Raw genomic sequence first — 9,439 nt, forward strand, 5'->3', positions numbered from 1 at the left:
AAAGGCACAATTATAGCTTTGTGAACAGGCACGTAGTAACCCTGATAGGCAAAGGGGCTGTCTTAGTCTGTTTTATATTGCTATAACAAAATACCACTGACTGGGTAATTTATAAACAGTATAAATTTTTTTGGTTCACTGTTCTGGAGGCTGAGAAGTTCAAGATCAAGGGGCCACATCTGGTGACAGCCTTCTTGCTGCCTTATACCATGGTGGATAGAAAGAAGGGCAAGGGAGGGCAGGAGAGAAAGCATGAGGGTCAGACTCCTTTTTATAACGTCATCTTTTTATTTTTTTGGGGGATGGACTCTTGCTCTGTCACTCAGGCTGGAGTGCAGTGGTGCAATCTCGGTTCACTGCAACCTCCGCCACCTGGGTTCAAGCAATTCCCCTGCCTCATCCTCCCAAGCAGCTGGGATGACAGGCATGTTCCACCACACCTAGCTAACTTTCCGTATTTTTACTGGAGACAGGGTTTCACCATGTTGGCCAGGCTGGTCTCGAACTCCTCACCTTAGGTGATCCACCCACTTCAGCCTCCCAAAGTGCTGGGATTACAGGCATGAGCCGCTGTGCCCGGCTCTCCCTTTTATAACATCTGGCTCCCTCAAGATAACGAACCCACCCCTACATTAACAACACTAATCCATCCACTTCTTATTCACCCTTGCCTCCCAACATTTTTGCATGTTAAGTTTCCAACACAGGAACTCTCAGGGACACATTCAAATCACAGGGGTTCTAATATAGTGACCTGGGAAAAGATAAAAACAAAAAATATTCCTTGACCTGTCTAATGACCCTTTTAGAGGTGAAATGCTGCATTAGGTACTAAATAATTTAAGTCTAAAATACATATTCAAGTAATGCATTTTAACTTTTTTTTTGAGACAGAGTCTCACTCCATCACCCAGGCTGGAGTGCAATGGCTCAATCTCAGCTCACTGCAACCTCCGCCTCCTGGGTTCAAGTGATTCTCATGCCTCAGCCTCCCGAGTAGTTGGAATGACAGATGCGCATCACCATGCCCGGCTGATTTTTGTATTTGTAGTAGAGATGGGGTTCTGCCATGTTGGCTGGGCTGGTTTTGAACTCCTGACCTCAAGTGATCTGCCCACCTCAGCCTCCCAAAGTGCTGGGATTACAGGCATGAGCCACTGCACCTGGCCAAGTAATCCATTTTAGATTGGTACAAATGAAAGCAAAGAGGCAAATGCATGTATTAGAGTTGTAGTGCCAGATTCTGCCCATGAGGGTTTGTAATTCTCTTTACCTGAGTCTGCAGGTGGAGTGCACGAGTGTTGCCAAGGGAAACATCTAGCCCTTTCCTTGTCAAACATTGCTCTGAAAGCCAATTCATATGGCTATCTGTACTCTTAATTGGACACCCAGTAATTTTGCAGTATGTGCAAAATATCATTAGACTGGAGGGTTAGGCGGAAGGATGAGCAGGCGGAGCACAGAGGATTTTTAGTGCAGTGAGGAAACTCTGATACATGTAATGGTAGATACATGTCAGTATACATTTGTCCAAACCCACAGAATGGACAACGCCAAGAATGAACCCTGAGAGAAACTACGGACTCTGGGTAATAAGAATGTATCAGTGCAGGTTCATCAGTTGTAATGAATGGATTACTCTGGGGAGGGAATTTGATAATGGGGGAATAAAGCTAGTCATGTGTGGGGACAGAGGATATATGGGATATCTCTGCACTTTCCTCTTAATTTTATTGTGAACCTAAAACTGCTCTGAAAAATAAAGTCTTAAAGATGTGGGCAGGAAAAACAATACACCGGGCCTCGGGAAGCTGGAGAAGATGCCTTTTGACCTAATGCGCTGATCAGGGCCCCCTTTCAACATGAATACACCAACGCCCAATTATTGCACCTCTGTCTCATGTAAATTTCCTTCTTCCAATGTTAAGAGCAATTGCAGCCTGTTCAAAGGTTTTCTTTCTTTGTGTGTGTCGCATCAATCAACAAACAGGTAAAAAGAAAAACCCACTATTTTTCCAGATATTAAGAATGCAGAAGGCAGGAAGTATCAACAAAGTCACTTCATTCATTCATTCATTCATTCATTCATTCATTCATTCACAGAGCGCAGGACTCTGCACAGCACACCACAGTCCCTCACATTGGTTTTGGAGATCAAGCGGCTCACGAGGCTTCCCAAAGTCTAGGACCCTGGATCACCAATCCTCGTGTAAAAGCCAGCATCTGTGAGTCCGTACTCCTGTCAATTCCTCTTCCTCTTCAGAGCCTCCCTGCATCTTACTTTCTGTGCACTCAGCAACTACCTCTTCTACTTCCTAATTGTTGACCTCAGATGTAGAATTTTCTTTCTTTTTTTTTTTTTTTGAGACGGAGTCTCTCTCTGTTACCCAGGCTGGAGTGCAGTGCCACGGTCTTGGCTCACTGCAAGCTCCGCCTGCCAGGTTCAAGCGAGTTTTCTGCCTCAGCCTCCCAAGTAGCTGGGACTACAGGCGCGCGCCACTATGCCAGGCTAATTTTTGTATTTTCAATAGAGACGGGCTTTCACCATATTGGCCAGGCTGGTCTTGAATTCCTGACCTCGTGATCCACCCGCCTTGGCCTCCCAAAGTGCTGGGATTACAGGCATGAGCCACCGCGCCTGGCCAAGAGGTAGAATTTTCAAGTCACCGACTATTTGGAGATTCTCAGGCCAAACCTGTCCGTTTTCAGAATGAGTCTTTCATAGAAAGATACGAAGCGGCAATCCAGTGGGAAAGGATTGGTGGGCAAAGATTCAGCCTGTGTGCCCTGTCACAATCTGTCAGACTCTCGGGATCATTTAACCAGACGGAAGGGGCCTCCCTGAAGGTGGGAAATTATTTTTGTGACCTCTGATACACACTCATCTTAGCACGGATGATGGCTCCCTCCTCCCCATCTTAATGAATCCATGTGAATTAAAAGAAATCAGGCAGATCTAAAGACGTCATTCAACTGTGTTTCCCTTCCTCCCTCCCTGCTTCTTCTCTCTTTCTTCCTTCCCTCCCTCTCTGCCTCCCTCATTTCCTTTCTCCTCTCTCCCTTCTTCTCCCCCTCTAGGACTCAGGTGTGCACCATGGTCAACAGGTCTCTCCCTTATTACCTTGAGCTGTAGAGAAAGAGGCTGGGACCACAAAAAGAGGGCAAAGGGAAGAGAATCCACGGAAACCTCTAAGAGTCCTCATTTTTCCTGGTCAGTCTGAGGTTGGGTTATATGGCTATAGAGGAGAACAGGATGAGAAGAACCTGTCCCTGCTTTACTCAGTGATTTCTTCATCGTGTTCTGGATCATTTGGAAGCTCCATGAGTAGAGTGAAGGAGAGAGGTTGAGCACCATCCCCGCTGCCCTCAGCTGTGTGAAGAAGTTGCACGGTTCCAGTTTCGCCATGTGTAAGCCAACCTCACACCAAATAGGGCGCCCTAGCTTCCTGCCCCGCATGTTGCAAGGGCTCGGTCAATGGCAGGCCTGTGTGCAATGGGTTATTACAGGAAATGCCAGTGTGGAAGTGATTGTAGGGGTCATTGAGCCCAACTGCTTGACCTTTCTGATGTGGAGACCACAGCCCAGAGAAGTTAATGCACTTTTCAAGGTCACAGGTGTTATTTCGCGGCACCATTCCCTGGGCGTCAGAGTCCTCGGCTGGAATTGTCAGCGCTTCCTAAACCCTTCTTGGAGTGAATACATCAGAACCATTGAAATACGCATTTGCGTCTTCCACGTTTTCTTTGATATGTGTACTGGCCATTGCCGAATACAGGGTTTGAAGCTATCTTTTTTTACACCAAAACAAAACAGAATAAAACAACCCATTCAAGTTGATTTACAAATTGAAGACACCTAATAACAACACCTTGCATTTCTGGAGAGCTTTTTATTTGCAGAACACTTCCCAGACAGTAACTAATGAATTCTCCAACTCCCCTTAGGAATGGAGACACATGCATTCCCACGCACACCAGGAACTTAATTTACATGAAATGAAGAAAAAGTCATTATAGAGCGGCATTCCCCTAAATCATAATTACAACCTTCAGCCCGAGGTAAACACGCTGAACCCTCCCAGGGATGCTGCGATGTTCACCCACTGCGGGGGTCTCCACTTCGATCCCGGCACTGCCTGCATAGGGAGGACAGACCAGGAGTATTCATGTAAAGTCTGCTCTCTCTGGGATCAAAAGTCCCATTTTCCAGCCAAACGACTGGAGGTGAATGGCTTGTTAGGGAGCAAGTGCTGGGGCAGTGGTCTCCTCCTGTCAATCAAAAAGAAGACAGGGTGGTGAGATGTCATGGAGGTGCCAGGAACTCATGTGTGAACCAGGAATGTGCGTTTTTACAAACAGGAGCATGGAGGTGGACCTCTAGGAGTTTTTGGTCCCTGCGGGAGGAGCAGCAGTCTTTCCAGCACTTTATGAACCACATACTGGCTGTTGCTGCCTTCGCCTCCCCAAGGGACTGGTCTCATGCTCTGGCGGACAGGCTCAGGCGTCCACCTGTCCACTCAGCGCCCTGGCCCCTGCCGTCGGTCTTGCCTTATTTAGCACAAATAACCCTCAGTGCATTGGGATGATATAAGCCACCAACGTCGATGTCTCCAAGTACCACATTTGAAATGTCTCAGGCTAAATAGCTGCTTTTTTTGTTTCATTTTGTTTTTTAGATGGAGTCTCGCTCTGTTGCCCAAGCTGGAGTGCAGTGGTGCGATCTCAGCTCACTGCAATCTCCGCCTCCCGGGTTGAAGCGATTCTCCTGCCTCAGCCTCCTGAGTAGCTGGGATTACAGGTGCCCACCACCATGCCTGGCTAATTTTTGTATTTTTAGTAGAGACAGGGGTTTCACCATGTTGGTCAGGCTGGTCTCGAACTCCTGGCTTCAAGTGATCCATCCACCTCGGCCTTCCAAAGTGCTGGGATTACAGGTGTAAGCCACTGTGCCCGGCCAATGGCTACTCTCTTAAGGGCACAGTGACCAAATATGGAACTGCCCCTCTCTGGTCAGCAGGCTCATTGAGAATGGGTCTGAGGGAGAGGACTGCACTCTTTTACCTGCTCCTCACTCCTCAGCCTTTTCCTGCCCATGGCTGATGCCATGCGCCCCAGACTCTGGACTCTGGGCTGTCCTAAGTCAGGAGCCACATCTCAGCCCAGGTGGCTCAGTCCACTCCCCTTGTGCTGCTCCAGCTCATGTGTCCCCACATTAATTAGTGGCTTCTGGCTGGGCACGGTGGCTCACGCCTGTAATCCCAGCACTTTGGGAGGCTGAGGCGGGCGGAGCACGAGGTCAGGAGATGGAGACCATCTTGGCTAACACAGTGAAACCCCATCTCTACTAAAAATACAAAATATTAGCCAGGTGTGGTGGTGGGTGCCTGTAGAGTCAGCTACTCAGGAGGCTGAGGGAGCAGAATGGCATGAACCCAGGAGGCGGAGCTTGAGTGAGCCGAGATTGCGCCACTGCAATCCAGTCTGGGCAACAAAGCGAGACTCTGTCTCACAAAATTAAAAATAAATAAATAAATAAATAAAAATGAATGAATGAATAAATAAATAAATAAGTGGCTTCTGGCCAGGTGTGGTGGGCGGATTGCCTGAGGTCAGGAGTTCCAGACCAGCCTGGCCAACATGGTGAAACCCTGTCTGTACTAAAAATACAAAAATTAGCCAGGCATGGTGGCACAGGCATGTAATCCCAGCTACACGGGAGGCTGAGGCAGGAGAATCACTTGAACCCGGGAGGCAAATGTTGCAGTGAGCTGAGATTGCACTACGGCACTCCAGCCTGGGTGACAGAGCGAGAGTCCGTCTCAAAAAAAAAAAAAAAAAAGAAAAGAAAAAAAGAGGTGGCTTCTGCCCTTGTTCCTGGACTAGGTTCCTGGTTCATACCCAGCATAGGATGTACTGTGTTGACCTGCAGTAGGTGGGAACCATTTGGCCTGACTTCTGCGTGCACCTGTTTCAAGGCCAGAGTAGAAATGGTCCCAATGTGATCTCTGATAGATAAAATATTTCTGCCTCAAGGGGATCTTTTTAAAGGCTAAAGAAGGGGTGCCTGCCAAAAATCCACCTCACACTAGACTCACAGCTGTGGCTGAGACAAACACAGTTCACAGGGAGAAGAGAGCTCCCCAGGGTCCCACTGGGTGCACTGAGCAGAGACGTGGCAAAGCAGCCAGCAGGAATGCACAGCAAAGTGAACCAGAAAGGCCAGAGTAGCCAGAGCCAAGTAGGGTGGCAGCCAGCAGGGTTGCAGCCTCAGTGAGGTGCCCAGATGGCCAAGCCACTCTCAGAAAGCAACTTAGACGGGGCCAGGCGCAGTGGCTCACACCTGTAATCCCAGCACTTTGGGAGGCTGAGGCGGGCGGATCCCTGGAGGTCATGAGTTTGACACCAGTCTGACCAACATGGTGAAACCCCGTCTCTACTAAAAATACAAAAACTAGCTGGGCGTGGTGGCACATGCCTGTGGTCCCAGCTACTTGAGAGGTTGAGACAGGAGAATCACTTAAACCTGGGGGGCAGAGGTTGCAGTGAGTCAAAAAAAAAAAAAAAAGGAAGTTAGGAAGAAGAAGGAACCCACCCACTAGCATGCACAACACCCCGTAGGAAAGTCTGAGCTGCATCAGGTCTGAGTCTTACATGGAAATTCCCCTGCCACTGGCAACCATTAAAACTTGATTTATTTTATTTTATTATTTTATTTTATTTTTTGAGAGAGAGTCTTGCTCTGTCTCCCAGGCTGGAGTGCAGTGGTGTGATCTTGGCTCACTGCAACCTCCGCCTCTTGGGTTCGAGCAATTCTCCTGCCTCAGCCTCCCGTGTAGCTGGGATTACAGGCATGTGCCATGACGCCCAGCTAATTTCTTTTGTATTTTTAGTAGAGATGGGGTCTCACCATTCTCGAACCCCTGATCTCAGGTGACCCGCCCGCCTTGGCCTCCCAAAGTGCTGGGATTACAGGCGGGAGCCACCATGCTTGACTGATGTTTTTAAAGGAGAGAGAGGATCAAGATGGCCATAGGGAAATAATAATAATAATAATAATAATAATAATATCCACAATTTCACTAAAAATCAAGAAGGGGTGCCTTAAAAGGTCCAGGAGCTTTGAGGCACCTCTAAGAGACGGAAGAAGCCTGGGATCATCGTGAAGAAGGAAATCACAGTCCAGAGGCTATGCAGAATGAAAAATATAAAGGCTGAGTACAGGCTGGATCATGCCTGTAATCCCAGCACTTACAGAGGCCGAGGTGGGAGGATCACTTGAGAGGCCAGGAATTTGCGACCAGCCTAGGCAACATAGGGAGACACTGTCTCTACAAATACAAAATTAAAAAATTAGTTGGCCATAGTGGAGGCACACTTGTAGTCCCAGCTATTCAGGAGGCTCAGGAGTCCAAGGCTGTGGTGAGCTATGATCACATCATTGCATTCCAGGCTGAGGAAGAAGAATGAGATCCTGTCTCTTTAAAAAAAAAAAAAAGAAAGAAAAGGCACAAAAAGAAAAAAAAACCCCAAAGGATGGGCTGCTCGTGCTTGTGGAAGATCCTCAGAGGAGCAGCCGCCGCTCCATCCTCAGGCCAGGAAGCAGGCAGCAAGATGTGGGCCCCTAGTACAGAGCAGAGGACTCAGACGGTTGGGATGGAGAGGTCGCTGGGGCCCCAGCAATGCCCAGCAGGGATGGCATGCTCTTTCTGTCCAGGAGGTGAAATGCAGACGATAGAAAGAGCATTGGTGGAGAGGCGGCAAACTGAAACCCAGTGTTGAGCTCACACCAATAACCCCTCAACACTTGAGAAAAGCCATAAAAGAGAGGCATCCATCCCAAGGAATGGAAAAGTTTATATCCAAAGAAGCTGCGTTAATAGAGGAACCCGAACAAGGATTTGGCATATATATAATTAGAATCCTCAGAGAGAAGTAAAGTGATATTGCACCCATAAAAACGAATGTTTGAGAGATCTTGGAAATGAAAAATTTGATGATTGAAATAAAAATCTCTGTAAATGGGCAGAAGCATTGAAGATTATAGAATAAATTGAAAGGCCGAGCCACAGGATGTTCTTAGAATAGCAAAAATGGACAAGGAGATGGGGGTACAGAAAATGGTTAAGAGAATTTGAAGATAGACCCTATAGTTCCCAACATGCATCTAACAGAGCTTCAGAAGACAAGACGGCGGGACCAGAAGAGAGAGTGTGCTCAGAGCAATCATGGAGAATGGGCTCCTAGGTCAAGGGCAGGTGACAGCCCCAGAGTGAAAGTGCCTGGGGATGGCTGAGCAGAATCATGGACAAGCTACAGCACAGTGACATTTCAGACATCGGGGATAAAGAGAAAATCCCGAACGCTTCTGGGGTCAGAGGAGTGGGGAGAGGTGAGACCGTATTACTACAAAGATGTACTGAATGCAAGAAGAAACTGGAGCAATCTCTTCCAACTTCTGAGGAAAATACTCCTGAATTAGAATTCCACAGCAAGGCCGGGCACGGTGGCTCACGTCTGTAATCCCAGCACTTTGGGAGGCCGAGGCAGGTGGATCACCTGAGGTCAGGAGTTCAAGATCAGCCTGACCAACATGGTCTCTACTAAAAATACAAAAATTAGCTGGGCGTGGTGGCACATGCCTGTAGTCCTAGCTACTCAGGAGGCTGAGACAGGAAAATTGCTTGAACCCAGGAGGCGGAGGTTGCAGTGAGCTGACACTGCACCACTGCACTCCAGCCTGGGCAACAGGAGCAAAACTCTATCTCAAAAAAAAAAAAAAATCTGGAATTAGACAGTGGTGATGGTTGCATAATCTTGTGAATACATTAAAATCCACTGGACTTTGCACTTTAAAAGATAAATTTTATGCTTTGTGAATTACATATCAACTTTGAAAAACGTAATGAGTCAACTTAAATATCCATCAATAGGGAATGTTAAATAAACCAAGATGAGTTGTACTGTGGAGATACGGACCAGAAGTCCCAAGCAATGAGGTAGATCTTTCTGTACTGATACTGAACAATGTCCCAGATTTCCTACTAGATGATAAAAGCAAGTTTCAGAACACAAAACAGCATGTATAATGTGAATCTATTTGTGTTCAACACACACACACACACACACACACACAAAGACATGTAAATGAATATGGACAAATATATCTAATTGACAAGAGTGGGTGCCGTGGCTCACACCTGTAATCCCAGCACTTTGGGAAGCTGAGGTGGAGGATCACTTAAGGAGCTCGAGACAAGAGTGGCTCTCTTTGGGGTGAAATGTATGGGGATTAAGGGGAACGCTTATCTATTTATATTTTGTACTTTTTTAAAGACAGTATTGTATTACTTGATTCAAAATAAATTTCAAAGAAGAAAAGGACAAAGAAATGTAGTGAACTAAAATGGCTTACGTTAGGGTTTAGCATTGAATATTTTAA

At 47.0% G+C, this 9,439-nt stretch overlaps 1 pseudogene; it reads left to right on the forward strand.

Moving 5' to 3' along the window:
• Window positions 1-4,092: 4,092 nt before the first annotated feature.
• LOC135966931 (uncharacterized protein C9orf85-like) lies at window positions 4,093-6,992 on the forward strand (annotated as a pseudogene).
• Window positions 6,993-9,439: the final 2,447 nt, after the last annotated feature.

Source organism: Macaca fascicularis, chromosome 13, assembly GCF_037993035.2.
Source record: "Macaca fascicularis isolate 582-1 chromosome 13, T2T-MFA8v1.1".
In the NCBI taxonomy this organism is placed as follows: Eukaryota; Metazoa; Chordata; class Mammalia; order Primates; family Cercopithecidae; genus Macaca; species Macaca fascicularis.